Consider the following 25,906-nt stretch of genomic DNA (forward strand, 5'->3'; position numbering starts at 1 on the left):
TTAAAGCTTAGAATTTTTTTTTAGCTCCTGTGGTTTGATATAGACATAAATACCACATATTTGCACATTAAGAAATATAATTTCAAATAAATGCTGAGCGTAATGTGCAAAAGACCTTGGAAAGTACAATTTAGGAAAGGTCAGTATAATTTCCTCATTCTTGGAAATGAGTTTGACAGAATTATTGTTTTCATGCTTGAAATAATATAATTTACCATTCGTGAGAAAACAATAGAGATTTCAGATCACTTTCTGCCATGTCTTGTGTATTCGAAATTAAGTTGAATCATACATTTAGTAGGGCGACACAGTGATGCAGTAGGTAGTACTGTTGCCTCACAGCAAGAAGGTTGCTGGGTCGCTGATTCGAACCTTGGCTCAGTTGGCGTTTTTGTGTGGAGTTTGCATGTTCTCCCTGCATTCGCGCAGGTTTCCTCCGGGTGCTCTGCTTTCCCCCACAGTCCAAAGACATGCGGTACAGGTGAATTGGGTAGGCTAAATTGTCCGTGCTGTATGAGTGTGTGTGTGAATGAGTGTGTTAATGGATGTTTCCCAGAGATGGAATGTGGCTGGAAGGGCATCCGCTGTGTAAAAACATGCTGGATAAGTTGACAGTTTAATTCGCTGTGGCGCCCAAGGACTAAGCCAAAAAGAAAATGAATGAATGATGAAACACTTTAATATTGTTCATTTTTTGTCAATAAACATTTACAGTATACAAAGAAAAACAGGTTACACTGATTAAAATGAGAGTGATATAAAGCTTTTTTTTTGTTGAATTTGCTATATAATCTATTTATGTATTCAAAAAAGATTCAAAATCATGTCTTGAAAACTTTTTTTTCTTTTTTATTGAAGTAACAAGCAATTACACTGAAAATACAGAAGAATAAGTATAGTACATACAATGCAAATAAATACTATTATCGATTTTTTCTATGAAGAGCATGCTTTAAATAAAATAACATCTAATGTAATATTTTGATAAACATTGAGTATTCATTTTGTTTTGGTTTTGATATATAATTAAAATGCATTTTTGATTTTAATTAAATTGAAGGAAGACAATAAGAATTATTATTTATAGTTTCATGTATTGTTTTTATAGTCATAATATAAAATAGTTACTTCGACATTTCGACATCAGCGCTTGTGATTTCAGCGTACAACAAACAACTTAAGTAAACAGTTTGTTACATTTTAAAGAGCCCCTTTTTTGCATTATAAAGGTCATATAAAAGGTCAAAAAACACTTTCATTGTCTTATAATATGCATTTATTTTTACCTAAATATCCCATTACCTAATTATGTTCAGTGATTTATTTGTTCCCAAACCCCTCTTTTGTGTAAGGCTAACCTGCTGAGATTGGACTGATGACCTAGTTTGTTGTGATTGGTCCACTGGGTTCAGTGTGAGACAGAAAGAAACACCCCCATGGCTATGAAGCAGCAGGGAATGCGAGAGCCCAATGCACGAATGCAATAAAGCAATGCAGTTAAACACTATATTACTCTACTCTTAACCCTAACCCCAAGCAACAATGATACATTCAGTATTAATCCACACAGTTGGCAAAGTTGAACTATTTTGAAAATTGACTGTGCCACATGTGTAAGGAGCAGCTGACGGTGGCCATATCAAAGACAAACGGCAGAGGATTGCGAGTTCGGAAACGCATTTAAATCATTGAAGGAAGAAGCACACATTGCATTTTCAACGTGGTTTTGAATGCAATATGTGAATAGCCCATATTAAATCTGAGAGATAAAGTACAAGTACTGATCTATTATAGAAAAGTGATTTCAAGCCGTGTGGAGTGATTACAGCTTATAACACACAATTAAACACATATTTTGCCTACTACACAAAACGAGGTAACAATTTTAATCACACTTACTGTATATGTTATGATCCAGAGGAAGAAAAAACTGGTCCATATGAAGTGCAACAGTTAATGACAAAGTCCCTGTCAAAGTCTGACAGAGTCCCATAGTCTTTGCTGTTCCTTCATTTCATAGCAAACGGCTGACAAATCCTATGTTGCAGCGTAGATTAATGACAGGAACAAACACAACACCAGGTTGGCTATACTGTGGTATTGTTGTGAAAATGAACTTTAACCCTTTATTCTCCACAGTCTAATCTCCATCTGTCAGTGATCGTCATCTTCGTGTCATGATTAGTTCCGTGATCCCCCATGCTCCGCTAGTGTCTGAAGGGAAAGGCGCATTCACATTTTACCGGATTCGGTACTACATATTTGGTGATGTACTGTGTCGATGTTGGCGTGTTCAAGCAAAAGATCCGAACCCAACATGAGTTATTTATTTGACTTCAACTATTTCGTAAAGAGTCAACAGTTTAAAACACTGGGCACTTTCATATTTAAACCTTAGCTGTATTTTTTCATTAGTGCTGGGTTACACCCTGCATTGAAGCTCATTTTTAAAAACCCATAATAGGAGCTCTTTAATTCAAATTGCCATTATTATTTGCTACAAAGAGGAGAGCGAACAGAAGTCGAGAATTTATATTTAACTTCTTTATTTGCTGCTTGTTTAAACTACTTGTTTAAAATAAACTGAAACTAGTTTTGAAGTTTTTTTTTTTAACTAGAAGTTTTTTAACAATTTATTTGCTTTAAGTTGAATCCACTTAAAAGTATATACAAATAATCAGTTAACTTAATTGTTTTGTGTTTGTGCAACATAAATGAATTGTGTTGGCATAACTACCTAGGTAGAGAATATGAACGGCTTTTTAATTTGCTAATGTGTGAAACGCTTGTAACAGAACAAGATCATTCTTTACAGTAGGAAGTAACACACACCAGATGCGTACATTCGCATTTTAGTCAAAATGAAACAGATGGCACTCTGTGGTGTGACAGAAATATGAACAGTGTCCTGAGCTGTAGCTGTCCGCCGGTGTGTGTACCCTGATAGAAATCTATGTTTAGAATTCTAAAATGCGTGGTGTGTCACCGAGTGGCGCATTCGGTATGCGACCCCTTTAAGACTTTTTGCTGGGAAGGTCAAAAGCCAAAGACCAAGCCAAGTTACGCCTCTCAATGCAATAAAATACAATACAATGCTATACAGTACATTACAGTACAATACAATACAGTACAGTACAATACAGCACAATACAAAACAATACAACATAAAACAGTACAGTATGAGACAAAACAATACAATAGAGTACAGATCAGTACAATACAAAACAACACCCGCAGTTCTCCAAGATAGATGTTTAGTGTTCTCTATCCTCCGGCACCTAGACTGCAGCTCCCCACAAGAAGTTTGGACAGAGAAATGGTCATGCCCAACTGAACCCGGTTTCTCTGACGGTGTTTTCCCTTTACTTTTATCAATTGGTGAAGTTTGTTCATCGCCACTCACTTGCTTGGTTTGGGACTTGTAGAACTGCGCACCGATAGATTTTCTCTTCGTTGTACTTTTGTAGCAGTGAAATTAACACTGAACTGAATTAAACTGAACTTCAACTCTGATAACTGGACTGACAGTTTCAATTAACTAAAATTACTATGTTAAGCTGCTTTGACACACTCTACATTGTAAAAGCACTTTAGGAATAAATATGAATCGAATTGAATTGAATTGAATTGAATTGAATTGAATTGAATACAATACAATACAATACAATACAATACAATACAGTACAATACAGTACAATGCAATGCAATGTTGACTTCAGTTGAATTAATGCCACTAGTGTCACTATAAAACCAAGAGTATCTGAATTGTACATTTTTATACTGTACAGATACCGATTCTTTAAACTGTTGGTGATTACTGTGTACTCAACATCCAAAGAACAATTTTAGCTAATGACACTGAACAAAGCCGTTTAATTCTTAATACAGATAACCGTAATTACTAAGCCATCCAAACTCAGCTTTTCAAAGTCATCAATAATTCAAGCAGTCAATCCCAACAGCAACTTGGATAGCAGCAGCCTTGGCTGAAGATTTACACTGATCTGTAAAGCATGCCCTTTCACAGTGTCAAATAACTGCTGGTTTCTGGCTTAAAAGCTAAGAGACGACACAATAACACTCTCTTCATCGCACACCACTTTACATTTTTTGTGGCGTTGTATATTGCGAGTCTTAACTTCATCACTCAGCCACTGATTCATCTTTAGACCATTGATATGGGTTTAATGTAACTTTAATGTTCGGTATTAACTGCTGGCCGAGGCCCAGAACTCAATTTTTCTTCCATTGGCTGCAAACCAACTAGGAATATGGGGTTATTTTCTCACAAATAGAAACCATACCATAATAAGGTTTCTAGAACATCTTAAAAAATCGAACTTATGGACAAATCAGATTTTTGTGACATCCTTGAAACAACCCTTTCACTGAATTTTCTATAACGAGAGTTACTTTGCATTCGGAGTCCTTCAATATGGGCTCTAATTCCTATCCTTTGATCCAAATGTTATAAAATGTTGTCATGTTAAACCAAACTTTTATTTGGACTTTATCCAAAACTTTCCCAATTTTATGACATTCCCACTTATACTTTATCCATTTTTATGGATGGATTCTGTGTTTTTTTCCTCCATTAATTTCAAACAATAATACCACCTTACAGGGTAAATTAATAATTGGTTGTTTCAATATAAATATAGCATTTTCTTTACTTTTAAACGCTATGGGCTCTATTTTAATGGTTTAGGTGCACAGTCTAAAGCGCATGTCGCAAAAGCGGTAAGAACGAGTTCGAATCCACTTTTGGTATTTTAAGGACGGAAAAATACAGTTTGCGCCCTGGTGCATGGTCTAACAGGGTTGTGCTTACTCTCTTAATGAGTTATGGGCGTGTTTTGAGCATAACATGCATTAAACCAATCAGAGACTCATCTCTCATTACATTTAATAGTCAGTAACGTCACGCTATGGCACATTTGCAATTTATGGCAGACTTTGTAAGTGGAAAAACTGAACACTTCACTAGCGAGAAAACAGACCATCTGCTCGAGGATAATTAACAAGCCTCTTCCATTCAGCCTCTTTACTCTCATTTTAATTTTATTTTACTTTACTTTACACTTTACTCCTTTACTTTCATGGATAAGGAAACTGAAAACATTTATTAGCCTACATTATTATATTTTTTTGTTTCAAAACTATTTCTTAATTCAGTTCTAATTTTCAGCAAACGAATAAATCAACAATAATGAAATGTGGTCAAAAAAGTTATATTCAAAAACAGGTCCTATTCTTTTGCCCTTATTGTGATGCATACTGTACGTCTCCAAAACCCAACGGGTGGACAAATCTAAACTTGTTTTTATTAAAACCAATATAAATATGCATATAATAAATAATACTGCTAATAGTAATACAATTATACAAATGCAAATTGTCATGAATAAACTGAACACCTATATTCCACAAAGCGGCACAAATAGATTTGCTATTTAAACAACGTGGTGCAAAACGTGAACTGTAGGGTTGCGCTGGTCTGAAAATAGCAATAAATCGTGCATAGCACGTCTTGCGCCTTATTGCACTGGGTGTAGGGCCCTATGTTTGTAAATGGTAATATTTTATGCAGTTTGAAGTCTGAGATGTGGGAACAGGGTAACAATTAGCTTACAGATTAGCTTAGCAATGCCATCTAATATTATCTTAAATAGTCCGTGCATCTATCTTCATCTTTTATATGGCCGGCAGCTAGCTCTCTGCAACTCTCACATGGTCGTCCACTGAAGCTAAGCAGGGCTGCGCCCGGTCAGTACCTGGATGGGAGACCACATGGGAAAGCTTGGTTGCCACCGGAAGCCGTGTTAGTGAGGCCAGCAGGGGGCAACCAACCTGCGGTCTTTGTGGGTCCTAATGCCCCAGTAAAGTGACAGGGACTCTATACTGCTCAGTAAGCGCTGTCTTTCGGATGACTCTCTGTGGTCATTAAAAATCCCAGGATGTCCTTCGAGTAACCCCGGCATCCTGGTCAAATCTGCCCATGGGCCTTTGTCCATCATGGCCTCCTAACCCTCCCCATATCATAACTGGCTTCATCACTCTGTCTCCTCTCCACCAATCAGATGTTGTGTGGTGTGGCGCAAAATAGCTGCCGTCGCATCATCCAGGTGGATGCTGCACTATGATAATGGATGAAGAGTTTCCCCTCCTATGTGTAAAGCGCTTTAAGTGCCCTGAAAATCGCTATATAAATGTAAGGAATTATTATTATTATTATTATTATAACATGAAGTCTTAATTTTGGGAAAATAATGCATACATTTTTGTTTTCATTTTTTAAAATTTAATAAAATACTTTACAATACAAAAAAGAATAATAGCAATAATGAAGAAAATAAAATGAAACGTAAGGTACATGTAAGGGTAAACAACAAACAGTAGTTTAACCACTGTATACACTACTGTGATGTATTCAGCTCCTAAATTTATTAATTTCTACTAGGGTAGATTTGCTCTACATAAATTGTATGAATCTTTTTTAACCATTACCTGTTAAAGTTAGTTTACACGCAGATGCAGACTTAAGAGTAGCAAGAAGTTGAGCATGTAGTGGTGGGTCACATGGACTAAAAATGCCAGAGCTGGTTTTCTCTATCTATAAAGTATTTGTAGCTTTTTTACACCATACCTGTTGGAATTGAAAGGATGACAAATATTATACTATTGTAGTTATCACAAATTATGTCATTTTACCAAAAAGCCCCGCAAAGATTCCGAAGCAGAAGTGCTGTAAAAAAACCTGGCTGAGGTGTGTGCGGATTTGGGGGGTTTAATGGTGTGATGAAGCTCTTCATTATTCAGTTTGAATGTTTCAGTGTTTGGGCTTTGGCCACATGGTCAAGGAAGAGACAAAACTTTATTGTAACTTGTGCTCTGTCTCTTTCTTCTCTGTCTCTCCTGCTTCTCTGGTCTTTTCTTTCTGGTTTTGATCTGGCTCTTGCTAGCTCTCTCTCCTCTTTCTCCCTCTCCCTCTTTCTTAGGTAACTATTACATTTACCCTGGGTGCAATTAGTATAAAATTTTGTTATCATTTCATGTTTAATCATTTTATTAAGTTATTTTGTAACTAATTCAGTTGTGATCATAGCATAATATTGATATTAAATCATTTCATTGTCAAGTATTCTGTGAATGACTTGTGAAACACTACTCTGGGATATACCCAATTGCTTCATATTGCAATACAATATACTTACATAATAGCAACACTTTCCCACATATTTAGCTATTATAGCTGTGCTTATTTCTGTTTTTGGTCTTTCAGCAGTTTAAACAGGTACCTGTTCTTATAGGGTGCTACTGCAAAGAGCACCCAAACCATAATAATGTTCATAGAACATCTGAAAAATCAAACATTGAGTGTGATGTTTTTTTTTTTAAGTCTGACCTAGTATAAAAATAAAAGTGAACCCAAGAGGACATCCTTGAAACACCCCCTTCATTGAATTTTCTATGAAGAGAGCCACTTTGCATTCAGAATCCTCCTACATGGGCTCTTAATTCCTGTTCTTTGATTCATCTTTTGATCCAAATCCTATGAAATTTCATCATGATAAACCAAAGTTTGATTTTGACTTTATCCATCCAAAGGTTTCCTTTTTTCATGACATTCCCAGTTATACTTTATCCACTTTTATGGCTGGAATCTGTGTTTTGTCCTCCATTGGTTCCAAATCAACCAGGAATACAAAAATGCAAACACCTCATCTTTAAGTGAAAACTCTTCCCTTAAAGATCAAAACAGACTATCTTTATACCTACTGTAAATAGACACTCATAGATTTAATAAATAGTTGTTTTATTTATATAACATGCAGGGCCTGTTCATGTGGGTTTCCTCCGGGTGCTCTGGTTTCCCCTATAGTCTAAAGACATGCGCTATAGGTGAATTGGATTAACAAAATTTGATGTAGTGTATGACTGTGTGTGTGTGAATGTGAGAGCGTTTAGGTGTTTCCCAGTACTGCATTCGGCTGGAAGGGCAGCCGCTATGTAAAACATATGTCAAAATAGTTGGCAGTTCATTCCACTCTGGCGACCTTAGAAATAGAGACTAAGCCAAAAGTAAATGAATGAATGATTAAATCAGGGCCTGGCTGAGGCATGTGTGGATATTGGGGTTTTAAGATGAGGTTACATATTAATGAAGCTCTTCATTGTTTACTTTGAATGTTTCAGTATTTAGGCTTCTATATATTTAGCTATTTTATCTGCGCTTATTTCTGTTTTTGGTAAAAGATTGTAGAAGAATAGTTTACATACAAATGTACAGTTTTATACCATCATACTGACGGTTCTATTCTTTTGGCAAAACTACAATTTAAACCGGTGTAGTTCAATTATATTCGAATGGCCTGTTTCCACTGAGTGGTAGAATACAGTACGGGTTGGTACGGGTCACCTTTATCAGACTTGCTTTTCCACTCCCAAAAGGGTATCAATGGTGTGGGCGTGGTGTACTTCCAAAAGTTTCAGTCGACATCATTCTTGCTCGAGGAAGTGCGAAAGTAAAGCTGTATGGGTCGTTCACAGATCATATGCACTTCTCAAGAAATAGATGCTTATTACACATAAATACTTGTGTATAAATGTTCATTACTAATTTTTCTATGAACATGATTTGATTATGAATGCAGATCAATGCCTACTTTAACGTCTGCAATTATATAAAATAAATAAATTAATGCAACATATATGAACACATACAGTCCCTTACAGTCTCCGATAGGTTACCAATTACAGAAAAACTACACGCAATATGCATTTAGTCCTTATTTGGGGTAAAAAACAAAACAAAAAAAAACAACACGACATATAGCCTATACAGTCAAACCTCTCATCTGCATCTATAATCTTATCCAGCACATTTAACCTCTTGTTAAAAGTAATTCCGTCATTTTGTATTCATAATAGTTTAAAAAATGATGATAGTAATCAAACATGGCAGTTTATTCATGTTTTAGGTCAGGGGTTCCCAAACTTTTCAGCCCACGACCCCCAAAATAACAATGCCAGTGACTCGTGACCCCCAATATCCTCTGAGGTGGTTATAAATACAGAAACCTTGCATGCAATGACGCAGACACACCAATTAAATTTGTGTCAGTGCTTTAAATGTGCCAGAAAGTATAACCTGATGTTATAAAATCAAAATGCATCTGACGCTATTGCTGCCTTTAATATAATGCAATTACCCCAGGGGTCGCAATCCAATAGAACTAGTAACTATAAGCTACTATTGTAACTATATAGTATATAGTAACTATAAACGACTATTTTTATTTTCAGTATAGTTATGGATAAAATATGTTAATTCTTATGGTTTAATAAAAATAAATAGATTTTTGGAAATTACCAGGCGACCCCCCTTCATTGCCCCGCGACCCCTCGGGGGGTCCCGACCCCCACTTTGAGAACCACTGTTTTAGGTTGCTGAAAGAATCATTTGCTCCTTTGTTTTTTTCTGGCTTCTCCTTTACTTTTATGCTTGTCTGTTTCTGAAAGGATCGGCTGTAAGAAGCACTTCAATAATAACATGAAGTTTATTTCAAATATAGGCATGTGGCGAGTACACACAAGCTCTGGAGAAAGGGAAACCGCTCGCACTTTTAGACAACCTCATAAAACAAAAAAAAGGATACGGCACATTTTGTTCTTTTTGGCTTTGTGGCTGTTTATCAAGACGACGACAAGGTTTGTTTGAGCTCCGGTCGACCATGGCTTGTTATTATATGTATTTAGTATTACGATGTAATGTCTCGGCTGTGTATTTAAAAATGGTGGTTTCTTTGTTTTTATTCTTTTGGCTTGTGCATGCGCTAGTGAATTTTCCTCTGTAAACCAATAGCGTTTAGCTGCACGTCTAGCTCAAGTACTAGCTTTCAAGTGGATACCTAGCACAAAAAAGGGAAAAAAGGGTACCCAAAAAGTCTTTTTGGTAACTTTTGACAGTAGAAATGGCCATAAAAGCGTACAGAACTGTACCGTACTACTGAGTGGAAATGTGCCATTAGAGGATTTCTGCAAAGACCTCCAAAACCAAGCGTTCATAGAACACCTAAAAAATCTAAATTTGACTGTGATGTTTTTTTCTTTCTTTTTTTTTTTAAGTCGGACTCAGTATAAAATAAGTCAGCCCAAGAGGACATCCTTGAAACATCCCCTTCATTGAATTTTCTCTGATGAGAGCCACTTTGCATTCAGAGTCCTCCTACATGGGCTCTCAATTCCTATCCTTTGATTCATCTTTTGATCCTAGATGTCAAGTGAAACGCCTCCTCAATTGGCGAACACAATCTGCTCCACCTGTCCTCTGCACACTCAGTGTTGGGTACATCCCGCTGGTGCCACTGACCATCTTCTCAGAGGCACTAGCGTTGAACTGGATCATCCTGGAGGCTTGAGCGTAATTCACTTCGACATTCGGGCTGCATCACGTTACAGTCTGTGGCAGCAGGACCTGATTGAACTTATTCAAATGCTGGGGTGTCTTTGAAGAGGGTGGATGGGAGGCTTTGTAGGGCGGCCCAGTGGGGTTCCATGTTGACAGTCTTTGGTGTCTCTAAGAGAGGGAGACCTCACGGAGCGCCTCGGGCCCTGTTCAGCATCACTTTTCTTCTTTCTCTGATCACCTCAGCCTCTTGTCTCTGCTTTACCCTTGAAGTCCGTATGCACTATGAAAGACGAACAAGTGATGAGGACGGCAAGATTCATTTGAGTGTCAGAGTCTTCCAACTTGGTATCCTTGAGTACTCAAAAAGTTGGGTTGAGAGAGTGCAGACACCTTTATACGGAGACATCATCTTTGGGGAAAAGAGAGATAAATCCTCTCATGTGGGTCAGTTTTGAATATAGCTTCCAAAAAATGTAGATTACAAGGAGGTAAAAAATAACAGCTGTTAAGGATTAATATAGCAGATACTCCCACCGGCCACTTTTTTTTTTATAGGTATACCTGTCCAACTGCTGGTTAAGGCAAGTCTCTAATTGGCCAATCACATGGCAGCAACCCAATGCATTTAGGCATGTAGACATGGTCAAGATGATCTGCTGCAGTTCAAACCATGTAACAGAATGGGGAAGAAAGGTGATTTAAGTGACTTTGAACATGGTATGGCTGTTGGTGACAGACAAGCTATTCTGAATATTTCAGAAACTGCTGATCTACTGGAATTTTCTCGCGCAACCATCTCTAGGGTTAACACAAAATGGTCTGAAAAAGAGGTGCAAATGCCTTGTTGATGCCAGAGGTCACAGACTGGTTCGAGCTGATAGAAAGTAACTCAAATATTACAACCGAGGTATGCAGAAGAGCATCTCACAACACGTCCAACCTTGAAGCGGATTGGCTACAGCAGCCGAAGACCACACCAGGTGCCACTCCTGTCAGCTCCTGTCGCCACAGCCATATCACCCTGTAGCCCAAGACCGATTACTTACTGAAGCTAAGCAGGGCTGAGCCTGGTTAGTACCTAGATGGGAGATCACTGGGGAACACTAGGTTGCTGTTGGAAGTGGTGTTAGTGAGGCCAGCAGGGAGCGCTCAACCTGAGGTCTATGTGAGTCCTAATGCCCCAGTAAAAGTGAAGGGGACACTAAACTGTCAGTGGGCGCCGTCTTTCGGATGAGACGTTAAACCGAGGTCCTGACTCTCTGTGGTCATTAAAAATCCCATGGCACTTCTCGTGAAAGAGCAGGGGTTGAACCCTGGTGTCCTGGCCAAAGTCCCTCTATCGGCCCATACGATCATGGCCTCTCAATCATCCCCTTCTACCGAATTAGCTCTATCACTGTCTCTCCACTCCACCAATAGCTGGTGTGTGGTGAGCGCACTGGCGCCGTTGTCCTGTGGCTGCCGTCGCATCATCCAAGTGGATGCTGCACATTGGTGGTGGTGTGGAGAAACCCCCCTCATGATTGTGAAGAGCTTTGGGTGTATGGCCATACACAATAAATGCGCTATATAAATACACATTACATTACATTATATTACAGCTCAGAGCAGGAAACTTAGGCTACAATTTGCACAGGCTCACCAAAATTGGACAATAGAAGATTGGAAAAACGTTGCCTGGTTTGATTAGCCTCAATTTCTGCTGCATTTAAACATTAAAGAATGAATCCATCCTTCCTATGAGCGCCCCCTGCTGGTCTCACTAACACCATTTCCCGCAGCAACCTGTGGTCTCCTGTTTAGGTACTGACTGGGCACAGCTCAGCTTAGCTTGGTTGGTTGTTTTGACTCATTATTTAAAGTATGTGGTAAAGTATGGCCTTTTCTGCCATGGAGTTTCAAGCCTTAGACCGGCCCACCTCAATTCACGACTAACTATATTAAAATAACTTCATTTCCAATTCAGTTTCTAATGACATCACCATGTCTTTGTCAAGGAAACATCTGCTTTAGAACTTCAAATGTTTTTCATGAATATGAGAAGATTAAAGGGTAGCTAAATCTCCAACACTATTCTTTAAAACAGTGGTCACCAAACTTGTTCCTGGAGGGCCGGTGTCCTGCAGATTTTAGCTCCAACCCTAATCAAACACACCTGAACAAGCTAATCAAGGTCTTAATAGGTATACTTGAAACATCTAGGCCGGTGTGTTGAGGCAAGTTGGAGCTAAACCCTGCAGGGACACCGGCCCTCCAGGACTGAGATTGGTGACCCCTGCTTTAAAAGATCACTCTCTCCTTTCCTGCAACATCTGAATATATATTCTGTGCAAAATTCTTTGTAGAAATCCAGTCCTTTGTAACAAAAAAATATAAATAAAACATTTGAATTCTTATTTTCACTAAGGTGCCGTTGTTTGGGGTGGAATGATAGTTACATCATCATTTACCTGCAGGCTGCATTTTGGTCACAGAGCTGTGAGAAAATAAATAAAAAGAGCGGAGCTGCGGCAAAATAATGAATAAAAGGAGTGAGGCTATGGTCAAATAAATAAATAAATGGAAAAAGTGCGACTGCTGCGAATGCATGCAACTAGGGACACCGGCCCTCGCGGCCAAAAAAACGGACCGGCCTACTGGGAATTCTCCCGGTCCTCCCGATTAGCCAATCCAGGCCTGGTCTCAAATGACCAACGATTATGCATTACCACAACACATTTTATTCAGTTCAGTTTCAGTTCTTAGTTCTTTCATTTCCTTTTCGATTGTTTCATTTTTGAAAATAACTTTTATTTAACATGTTTGTTAATTAACTGCCATTTTGTTATTTATTTTTGTAATTTGTTTTTGTCAAGTTTAAAATGTGGGTTTGTGCATGGCTCGCCTCACAGCTCTGTTGATACTACAAGAGGTTGGGTTTCTTTTTTTCTTTATTTTGGAAAAACACAAAATATGAATACAACAAAAAAAACATAAAACTTTACAAATTACTATCAGCTACAATTTACCATTACTATACTACTTTAACAACCTATATATTATTAGAAAGATTAAAGACCATTACTATTATCCCAAATGGCTTTTTCAGGATTTAATATTGTGATATCCTGATCGCAACAGAGAAATACTGGGAAACATCTATAGACTGATGACTTTTAATAATGTTCAGCCTTATAATCTTAAAATATAAGCAAAATCATTTTGTCACCACTTTAGACTATACGCTAGATTCATTCAAATACTAGCTCTAAAGTGACGTTTGTGAAGTAGCAGCAATGGTTCCTGCTGTTCCTCATACAAAAGGGTTTTTAAACTCTCCGTGTTTGATTTTGTTTTTATATACACGATTATGCCGTCAAACTGTTGTATAAACAAAATATCACACTTGTAGCAGTGTGATATGGCTGTATATCGTCACTGGTTCTGATATAAATGCAATAAATACATTTAATATTCGCATTAACATCTCATCTGAAAAACGCAGTAGGTGTAGTTTTATTTTTTTACCAAAAATCTAAAACAAAATCCCTTCTCACTTCAGTTTTAACAGTATGCTTTTCATCACATTCTCTGTTCATGATGATACAAAATATGAATAGAACAGAAAGACATAAAACTTTACAAATTACTATCAGCTACAAATGACCATTTCTATCCTATCCAACCTGTATATTATTAGAAAGATTAAAGACTGTGGTTTTAATATTTGACCGTTATATTATCCCAAAAAGAATAAATGCATGAACTCATTGTATGCATTCATGCCCAAAAATGAACACAATTGCTATCGCACACACTCAGATGTCCACAAAAGCTGTGATTACAGTGCAGTTCAAAGATCAGATGCTGTCTTTGGCTCTTAATGACACTTGTGAGCAGTAACGGCTCATTAGTCCATGTCTCTGTCATAATGAACACCTTTCCACCCATTAAACTCATTGGTTTGTCCACATGAGAACACAGACCAGGTGAAGAAGATTAGCAAGTTTGCCCCATTAAACGAAAGCCTCTGGTGTCTGCAGTCTCTTAGCCGTTCTGCCTTGACCCTTAACAGGCTCAAATCACAGGATCGATAAAATAGCTGACCAGTTGCACTTGTATCTTGTGTGTTACAGCAGACTCATCAGAATGTGGCCGATCTTTTTCTGTTTATAGTTGACATTTGGATCGATTCCTCACCTGAGGGTATACAATAAAGCAGTATGTGTAATGTATTAAAATTCTGAAAGCATAAGGCAGGTGAGAGTAAAAACATTTACCAGTATTTATTTTTAAATATTGGATGATAGGATGTGGTTGTCATGGAAACATCATAACAATTTATGACTATAAAAATACCAATATAAAATGTATTTATTGCATATGTATTTTCCCATTAGAGTTATTAGAATTCTGTTTTACCTTTTTCTTTATTCAAATTTTCTTTGTTTTCTGGACTTCGAGATTTTTTTTTCTTGTTCAAGTCGAATTATTTTAAATCATTAAATATAAAATTTTACAATTGGATTAAAAAAAATACATTTAAAATGTAACACTTACAGTTGAAGTCAGAATTATTAGCTCTCCTTTGAATTTTGTAAGTATTTCCCAAAGGAAATTTTCACAGTATGTCTGATAATATTTTTTCCTCTGGAGAAAGTCTTGTTTGTTTTATTTCAGCTAGAAAAAATGCAGTTTTTTTTTTATCATTTTAATGTAAATATTAATTAATTAATTAATTAATTAATCTACAGAACAAACCATCATTATACAATGACTTGCCTAATTACCCTAATATTCCTAGTTAAACTTATTAACCTAGTTAAGCCTATTAATGTCACTTTAAGCTGTATTGAAGTGTCTTGAACAATATCTAGTAAAATATTATGTACTGTCATCATGGCAAAGATAAATAAATCAGTTATTAGAAATGAGTTATTAAAACTATTATGTTTAGAAATGTGTTAACAAAAATCTTTCCTCCCTTAGACAAAAATTGGGGGGAAAATAAACAGAGGGGCTAATAACTCAGGGGGGCTAATAATTCTGACTTCAACTGTATACATTATAACTTGATTCCATTTTCATGAACACTGTGATTTAGTTTTTGCTTTTGTTTTTCTTGAAATTAATATAAAAAATATTGTATAATAATTGAAAAATATATAGTATTTATTATTATAATTATTATATTAAGATGCATTCTTCACAATAGTTGAATGTATTTATTATATTTTACTATAATACAGTAATTTTATTTTTTGACTTGATTTAATGTTTCTGCTTTCCATGAATAATATGGCACCCCTTTTCCTTCTTTATATAATTTATATTTTAACAGTATAGCATTTTATTCTCTTTTATTACTGTGTGTATGCGTGCATGGTGTGCATGTGTATGTATGTATGTATGTATGTATGTATGTATGTATGTATGTGTGTGTGTGTGTGTGTGTGTGTGTGTGTGTGTGTGTGTGTGTGTGTGTGTGTGTGTGTGTATATATGTATAAATGTATATATATATATATATATATATATATATATATATATATATATATATATATATATATATATATATATATATATATATATATATATATATATATATATATATATATATATATATATAGACCTAGACCTACGTATGCAACAATTCTGCCTGGTTCTTGATTCTAATTGGCAGATAGCCATGTAACATACCAGAACTCATACAGCCTCCTCACCCTTTTGTATTACTCCACCCACATGTGACATCAGATGTATAAACTCACTTCAGTTTGAAAAAGTTTGACGTTTAAGGTTTTTTTTTTTGTTAGAATGTAATTGTTTAGATTGCAACTATGCAGTTTATTTATAAGGATAATGCCTATTTTAAATCTTTATAGTTTCACAGATACAGCAAGTCAGCATCCGTCAGCTTGTCATAATGAGCAGAGCAAAAATGGTTGATGTTGTCCATCCACAAGATGATGACTGAGACTGCATAATAAGTCCTTAGAGGAGGAAAGATGGGTGTATTTTCAAACTACAGCGGATTAAATCATTGTTAAACAGGTCGATCTCTCTCTTTTGTATGTTGCAGTGCTGTATTTATACCATAGTAATTGTAGTGTATTGAGATGGGACTCGCATGTCGGTGATGTATATATTTAGTGTTGATAACTTTTTGTATAAAACCTGAGTTACTTTTTGGTTGTCCATCTGTTTGTTTTTTAATGAGTCTCTTGTTTTTGTTACTGTAGTGTAGTTCAGTAAAAAGAAAGAAAGAAGAAATGGCCGCATGTGTTTAGCATTTTCCCTACCAGATTACTGTTGTGGTTGCGTTGCTTTGGCTTTTTCAGGGTCAATTATTGTGATATCCTGATTGCAACAGAGAAATACTGGGAAACGTCTCTAGACTGATGACATTTCATGCCGTTCAGCCTTTTAGATTACGCTAGAGAATCATTCAAACACTAGCTCTAAAAAGACATTGGTGAAGTAGCAACAGCTTCTGCTGTTCTGATGTTAGCTGCAGATGTGAATGAATGGTGGAAGAAAGTAGATCTTTTTACAAAAGGGTTTTAGACTGTTTGATTTTCTTTTTTTATATACACGGTTATGCCGTCAAACTGTTGTATAAACGCAATATCACATGAGTAGCCATGCGATATGGCTGTATATTGTCACTGGTGGGACACTAAACCCATATTGCACTGCTACTCGTGTGGTATTACTCATATATTAAGGCTGCACGATATTAGACAAAAACGGACATTGTGAAATTTAGTTTGTCTGCGATATATATTGCGATATGCATATAATTTCACAATTTCACACATAACTTTATTTGGAAATAATTTGGATTGGGATTTCATTGGGATTATTTGGTTTTCTGTGGAATCTAACAGTATTGAGGTACAGGAACTCAATAATAATATATAAAATAACACTGTATAGTGTATAGACTTCATTGTATAAATAAATAAATACAATAAATTTGCTTTATATATGTTTTATAACCTCTTGCTGTAATTTTGCTTTTATCTTACACAGTCACAGGTCATAAAAACACACCCATCTTTCACTCTGCTTTAGAATTAACCTTTGCGATGACCCCACAAATCACATGTTCTGAAATGTGGTGCTGATCAACTATAATCCCAACTTGAAGTTGCTGTGATGTGACTATTGCAGATTTATACATAGTGATATCGGAACTGAAACAATATTGGAGAATCTAAATATAAAAAGCAGTGCATCATGTTTTTGGATGACAGTAACAACACAACTACACTATACTATACTACACATATACCATTACAGTGGTCAAAAGTATTTATTCCAAATAAGAGAATATGACGTAGACGTAGTTTTGTGTTTTTGCCAAAAATCTAAAACGAAACCCCTTCTCACTTCAATTGTAACAGTATGGTTTTCATCACATTCTCTGTTCACGCTTGAGCTGAGTTTATGAATATGTCTGTGAATTCTGATACTCTCAGAAAAAATTATATTCCAGCGTCAGGCCTGTAAAAATTCATGCCAGTAATAAAGCCTAACCACCATATTATACAAGAGCTGATGTCTCTCAGAGCGCCGAGATGTTAGTGGCCATGAAGTTCTGAAGGTTATGTGTACAATTACATCTGCCCACCAGGCGTTAAATGCTCATTTCTGTAAATGGCAGCAAAACTATACACCACCTGCTGTACTTCCCATCATAATCAGTGTTGCTTTTACAACACCTCTCCGCTTGTGCATTTTTCTAATAGCCCGACTTAATTACCTGCACAGAGTTTCACATCCTCATTCACACATCCCAGTTATTTCTCGTTGAGTTAGATTTTGAGTAGGGCTGGGCGATATGATAATCTCATATGTTTATAAGTCACCTCATACACTAAAAAAAATATATACTTAATTATACAAACTTAAAAAATTACTGTAATTCGTTGCAGCTAAAATTTGTAGCTTTTAAAAAATGTTGTATAATTTAGCCCTGGTTCTTTTAAAATCTAATTTAATCTAAATCAAAAATATTTATTGTGGTCAAGAGCAAAAATTACATTCACACAAAGTGGAAAACGATTATGTACTATATACACTGTAAAAATGCTATGTTCCACACAATTCCTTCATGTTGTCCCAACACAAATAAAGTTAACTCAATGATTTTCACAAATAAAAAAAACCTTTTAAATAATACTTATATTTAATAAGTAGATTGAACAAATGGTAAAAAGTATTTAATACTATTTTTTTTTTCTTTTGTACAACAAAGATTTTTATTTTGAACAATTTTACATTATAGTTTTGCGTGGACCAACCTAAAAAAAAAAAAAAGGATAATTTTTCCACAAATTATAGTTTGGACTCTATTGAAAGTTATGGAGACCCAGAAGGGACATGATAGTGGATGAAAAAAAATGGGTGGGAGAAAAAAAACCCCAGAGTGATAGGAACATCTTTTTAAAAAAGTTACTTCGTTCCCTCGCAAAACTGTTTTTCCACAAACACTTCCTGTTCACTTCATACATGTCAACCTTCCTGCCTCTTTCATTTAAGAGAAAGTTGTGTTTAAAATGTAAAAAAATGGACGTTTACATATTATTGAATATTTGTTTATTTAAACACACACCTAAATCCCAAAGTGTCCTGCACTTTATCACCTCTTTAAATGGTGTGTACAAAAGCTGATCTGAGATTAGTTTATCATACAGAGCGCGTCTGTCAGTCAGTGCTTATACTAGAGGTTGCTTATGAAGGCGATGATCGAACTGATCGATGCACAGCTTTAATGGACAGAAAGTGAATGCAGACATTTTTATATTCATTTCAACAGGTTTTTCCAGATTAAAATTACATTAAAATATGGAAAAATACTTAGTGAGGGTGATAGCGGGATGGAATGATGTGTGTTTAAACAGACAAATACTCTTAATAATATATAAACATGTCGGCATTCTTACAGTTATCAAACAAAACAAAAGGAGAGATTCATTTGCTGCTCTTCACTTGTTTGATAACAGAGGTGTCATTTTAAATGGCGTGTACAAAAGCTGATCCAGGATCGGTTTTTAAATATATGTTGCTATCACTCTGTTTTTTTTCCCCCACCGTCACATCCCTTCCGGGTGTCCGTAGTATGGGAAAAATGTAATTAAATATTGATCAAAATATTCATTAAGCTTAAGGAAAATAATACATTCCAGGGCTTGAAATTAACCTTTTTGCTTGGTAGCACAGGTGCTCCTAACTTTAAAAATGTAGGCGCATCAGCCAAAATTTAGTCACAGCCACCAATTGTAAGCACCGTTACCACAAGTTTTATACAAACATATTTATTGCATTTGAAATCAACACTAATCAAACTAACAAGCAAAAAATAAATAAATAAATAAATAAATTAATTTATATATATATATATATATATATATGCAAGCATGAGGAAAATATGTCTCAACGAAATCCCGTTATTACAAGAAAACAGATTTTTATAACATAACTGAGTGACAAAGTGAAACTGAGTGACATGAAGCGCTCACCGGCCCTGCACGCACTGCTTGACATGGATGAATCTGTTAACGTTATAACTGTGCTGTTCTCATGGGTGCTGTCTGATTTTGCACTGATGCTTTTGACATATACTGTACCTTATTATATGCAAACGTCATGTTAATAGCCATACCGGTCTTTTTATGAGTAGCGATATTAGTTTACTCAGTGCAAGCCTGTTTGCGATGGTGTATGTGGTGTTAAATTTGACATATAGCTGCCACTAGCACAGGGGACTAGGACTAGGACAAAGATGGTAATCAGACTCACATTAGAAATACTTTAAAATGAAAGCATTCATGAATAGCACACTTTTTTTTATTGCAACTTGAATAAAAAAATGTTAAAACCAGAAACCATAACTTTTTTCCACTTTATACAAATGTACTTCGAATGAAATACACAGTAATTCACTCAGATATTCTGTCATGTACTCATTCATACAGTATATAATATTTGTCTCATTTTATGGACTGTAAAAAATGCTGGGTTCCACACAAGTTAACTTGATCAATTTTTTTTACAAATTAAAATGAATTAAGCATATACAAATTAAGTTGTCTGAACAAAAATGTAAGAATTGTGTTGTTTAAACTCATTTTAAATAAGTTGTTTAAACAAGCAGTAACTTTTTTTTTTTTTTCAACCCAGGCCAATTCTGATTATGTACCTCTATATACATTTTTGGATAGCGCCAAATACGTCCCAGGAGCTACGCTTTTTTGTTGTTGTTTTTGTGCAGTTTTTGTTTTCGCAAATTCACCAGGGGCCACTGTGTACGCTTTTAATAATTCAGAATTCTCTTGGGAGTGCCATTTGCACCTGCTCCTCTCACGTAAATCCACCAGAGGTCGCTGTCGACTGACTGACTGACTGACTGACTGATTGACTAACGACCGACTGAATTTCCCCATTCACCTACTTCCCTAAACCCAACCGAGTGTTTTAAAAAGCACAGATTGACCAGCGTTCACCAACTTCCCTAAACTCAAGCAACAGTGTGTTTTTAAAAGCAATCCAGAAAAAGAAATGCCCTTGCAGCCACCTGATTTTTACCATGTTTTCAGATTTTACCACATTCTCACCCGGTTATTTAATTGTGTTTTTGTTTGTTTGTTTGTTTGTTTGTTTGTTTGTTTTTTGCCTTTTGTTTTTGTTTTACCTGCTTTCTGGAATCGTTATTTGCAGGATTCAAACATAATCATTACCGTCAACTCTGCTCTGCCTCTCAAAACCTCCGACATACGCGACGAGCCACTGGACAAACTGGTAACAACGGGAAAGCCATCCACAAGAAGGTTAGCTGGTAAGCTCAAAAAGGAACATCCTCATACCACCCTGTAGTGTTTGTTTTAAAGACAGAATGCAGCCATACAATCATCTGGCTGCATAATTCAGATCTGCAGAAATGTATATAGGGCTACATTTTTAGGATGAGCCATGTGCTGTTGTTGTTATTTTGAGTGAACTTCTAGGCGAATATTATATTTGTAAAATGTAGACATTTAAAATAGATATTAATGAAATGTAAAACGTTTTTGAAAAATAAATAACAGCAGGCCCTACATAAAATATTGATACATAACATGCAAAATGTAAACATCTTTCAAGCTTGCAACTTTCCCTCCATGCTATTATTCACATTTTTGCCTGCATCCAGATTGGTTGTCCAAATAATGAAAAAAGTATTACTGTAAACAATGTGACTTGCGACGCCAATAAATGATATAGCATAATATGAAATGACAGACTTTTTATTTATTATCTATATACATATATTTATATGTGTTGCCATATTGCACAGCTCTACTTTGGAGTCTTGCTAATGTACTGCCACCTTTTAGTTTAGCAATCGAGCGTTTTCCTTCAGCTTTTTCTCTTTGAGGATTGCCTTGACTGACAGCGACGAAAACTCTTCTGCCTTTTTTTATTTCTCAAAAAGAGGGTGGCTGTTTTATGATTTGAGGCTTAGCGCTCCTTTTGAGGGAATTATGGGCTGGCAGTTACGTGGCATCTCTCTGTACCCATGCAGCTTGAATATTCAAAGTTTAATGCCATTGGCCAGCCTGTTTGATCTTTGTTCATCTGCCTTTGAGGAGACGAGGAAGAGACAGGCAGGTCCCGCGTGGCCCCTGAAGAGAGATGTGTGGGTGTTTTTTGTTCCCCACCTCATTTCTATAATAATGCTGCTAAAGGCAGCGCATGCATAGAATTAATTGAATATGTTCATTGTTGGACAGCTCAGGTAATTACGGGGAGACAAAGCGGTTTACTTTTCTGATTTAACAACAAACTATGTCCTTCAAGTGACCATGTACTCAAGCGCTGCCAGTGGGGGCATATAGACGAATTGCCATGTTTGTAAACTTTCAAGATGCGCATGCAGCGACGTTGCAGAAATAAAACTGAAACGCTAGCATTTACAGCGAGGGAATGACATCTAATGCGGTACAGAATTTGTTGTTGTCTTAAAAATAAGTTATATTAATTACATAGTTTACATATATTATTTACATAATGCTTTCAGCGTATAACAGCTTGTCACCCAGTGATAAGCACAGTTATTTGGCAAAATAAACGTTAAATTTAGCGGCGTTTGTCTGACAGGTCTATTTGCGTTAGCACATTCCCAATGAATATTGGATAAGAAGAAACGGCCAAGCATCCAGCCCCAGATGTACAATCTCATTGAAGCTCCAAGTGTGTTTACAAAAGAGAAGTTAAAGGCCTACAAGTCTTTGGATGCCAAGAATTTTGTTCTGCGTGGTCATGTGCTAGAAATAATGTTCCATGATTACCAGATTCAACACCATGTAGTGCTAAAAAACAAAATTCTTCCTAGCCAAAGACACGGTAAAAAGACGGAGCTATACAAGGCCTGGGTAATCAACAACAAGCAAAACTGCATTCTGACAGCGAACTGCACCTGTACGGCAGGGTATGTGAAATTACACTTTTACGTTTCATTCTTATCATTCAGTGTCCGAAGCTTAATTAACCATATTTAACTGTTTTTGCTGAAATCATTGCTGCAATCAAAAACGAGTGACGTGTATGATTCAGCATGGCGTGAACTTACCTGATATGAAATGAGAACTGCAGAGTCCAGCTTTTTTAATTAGGTCGTCACTTCATTCAGCTCCCTTTAAGCCAAAGACATCTGCGGTTGGCATTAAAAGCAGTGTGGTGTACAGTAAAAGTTAAGTTTTCTAACTTTCTATTATGGCATCCTGCTGCACAACACGACATGTTTGTTATTGGGATCAAACATCATTTCCCTTTTTTTTTTTTTTTTTTTTTTTTTTACTTTTAAAAAGTTTTTATTACACCACTCAACTAACAAGTCAATTTCGGAAAAATAAACAGAAACACGATCTTGTTTTTTCAGCAAACTTAAAATTACTGAATCATCTGAGTATTTAAAAATAAAATTCTGTGAACGCCTGCTTGAGAACTAAATAGTTTATAGAGTAAACAGAAGTGATGAGCTCACACAACCCTGAGGGACATCAGAACTACTATATTTAATTTGGACAAACTATTATTTACTTTGACTGCCTGAGTTCGGTTTGTTAAAAAAAGAGTGATAACATTTAGTAATTGTAGAGTTTATTTCTAACTTTTTTAGTGGTTGAACTGTATTAAATGCTGAGCTAAAATCAAAGAAAAGTACACGTGCATATGCATCAGGGCCTTCTAAATGATTTAAAACAAAGTGCAACAGACTATTGATGGCGTCACATGTACCTACTCCTTTGCTATATGCAAACTGAAGTGAATCAAGTGGTCTGCTATAATGGTAATGTATGTTAAAGTATGTTCAGTCAGTAAAGTATGTTCAATATAAAGGATATCTCAAGGGCAAACACTTCAGCGAGCTGTACGTGCAGTGGGCAGAGGTTCGCTACGCAGCGCCAGATGAAAGTATAAGGGCGTACTCACACAATGTACAGTTGACTTAAACCGGGCCAAAGCACGCTTGTCCCCTCTCCCATCTCCCCCGACGGCCCGCACTCACATTACCATCGGGCCTGGGCACGCTTATGTCTCGCTCAGCACAGTGGAGATTTCTCTACATCGCTTTAGTCCTTAGGAACGCGGTGACACACAGTCAGATATTTCGCTGAACAGATCAGCCACTTTTCACGCTCATAAACAATCATAAAGCCCTCGTGCTGCAGGAATTAGGAGGTTTGCTGAAGGTGCAGCTGTCGTACAGTGAGGGGTTTGCGTATTTAATAAACTACGGCAGTTTGTGTTCACTAAACAATAAGAATGATTAATTAATCCATATGAAAAGGTCTCTTAAAAGTCAGGACTCACTTTCAGTTTTGGGCTTTGCCGCATTTTGCACTCACACACAAGCGCACCGCACCAAAGCCTAAGTGAACCGTGCTCAGGCACACCACTTCCAACCAGGCCAGGGTCGGCCAAGTGAACCGTGCCTGAGCCCGACTCAGAACTCACACTTCCCAAACAATCCGGGAAACGGGCCTGGGCACGGTACGGATATCATAGTGTGAGTAGGCCCTAAATCTGTCTTGAGACTGCTTGCCCAACGACCTGGCCCCAGAAAATGAAAATGAAATGAATGTTTGAATTAGATCATTCAAATTAATCGGAATTAGCCACAAAATCAAAAAGTTACGAATTGCAGTGAGATTGTGTTGAAATGCAGTGTGGTAAAATATATGCTTTGAACCAATTTCAATTTTCAACTAAAGGTTTTGCATTTTGAAATGTCTAATAGTCTTATGATAAGTGCAGATACCTTTAAATTGTAGATATGTTTGCATTAAATCTTTAGTGTTTTTAGCTTTCTTGATGCTCTACTAAAAAAGCGTGAGCTGATTTTTAAGCTTTAAGCATTAATAATTGCTTTGGCTTAAAAACAGAAAAACACCCCCCCCCACTGGCACATCTTTTATGCATTTCCCACTTTAGGTTTGTGAAGTTGAGTCGCGTGTGTTGTAGACAAATCATCATTGCTTTTATTTAGACTATAAAGAGGTTACCAGTCTTTGATTTAAGCAACAATCCTCCACAACACAGTATAAGAGTGAATGTGCGCAATTAAATCAACTCTCATTCTTTGATGTCTGCTGTATTTTTCAGTCAGTCACAAAATGCAATGCTTTACCTCATATATATTAGCAGTTTGAAGCTCTGTCATGCGGAGGAAGACTGAAGATGAGGCTGAGATGCTGCTCAAATGGACCCCATCCAGAAAGAGTCAAATCCTTTGAAAATCTTTTTAAAATGCTAAGCAGAGAATACCCGCCACAAAGGCTCATGGCAAAATGGCAAACTCAAAGTCTTTGCCTAAAGAAAAACCTCAAATTGGCATTCCTTTGAAAGCACGAATAGAGATGTCCAATACTAATGCAGAGAATGCATTGCTGATCTAACCAGTGAGGATACACAGACATCAAACAGCGGTCTCATTCCGACCATAGAGGCGCAAATGGTGACGAGGTTTTCATACTAAACACAAGGCTTAATGAGAGACTCCGATGTGCGTAGGTATCCATCAGATTGTGTAGCTTCCAGCGCTCGATTAGGAAAGGAGCCAGAGGGGACCTGTATGAGACGAGTATGAAAGTTTTGCTAAAGTAAACACGCTGTTCTCATCCTGTTCAGACATCCCAGATGACCTGCTAATGAGCTGTAATGCATGATAAATGATACGAGGAAGTAATTAATTAAACGACGTGGTATGCATGAGTTAGCAAACATTTATTTTAACCAATGTATGTTAGGCTATTCCAGCTCACTTAAAGGTATCATTCACGCCAAAATAAATATCTTGTATACATTCACTCACCCATAAAGCCATCCATTATGTAGTGATTCTTTTTTACAGTGGAAGATTAAAGGTGCTATATGATTTCTAAATCCTAAAGATATTATATTTGCAGATATTTAGGAAACATGCTAAGTGAACATATTTATTTGGAAAACAATGCTACAGTCAGTTACT

At 36.5% G+C, this 25,906-nt stretch overlaps 1 long non-coding RNA gene across 4 annotated transcripts in view; it reads left to right on the plus strand.

Moving 5' to 3' along the window:
* Positions 1-25,906, plus strand: part of LOC137490644 (uncharacterized) — a 127,595-nt gene that overhangs the window by 85,711 nt on the left and 15,978 nt on the right. The window contains exon 5 of one of the 4 annotated variants that reach the window (XR_012399452.1): positions 21,115-21,224. The exons of the other annotated variants lie outside the window; for them this stretch is intronic. This is a non-coding gene — a long non-coding RNA (uncharacterized lncRNA). Of the gene's footprint in view, positions 1-21,114; positions 21,225-25,906 lie in introns of those variants that run through there. 4 annotated transcript variants of the gene reach the window in all.

This window comes from Danio rerio, chromosome 24 (genome assembly GCF_049306965.1).
Source record: "Danio rerio strain Tuebingen ecotype United States chromosome 24, GRCz12tu, whole genome shotgun sequence".
NCBI classification, from domain to species: Eukaryota; Metazoa; Chordata; class Actinopteri; order Cypriniformes; family Danionidae; genus Danio; species Danio rerio.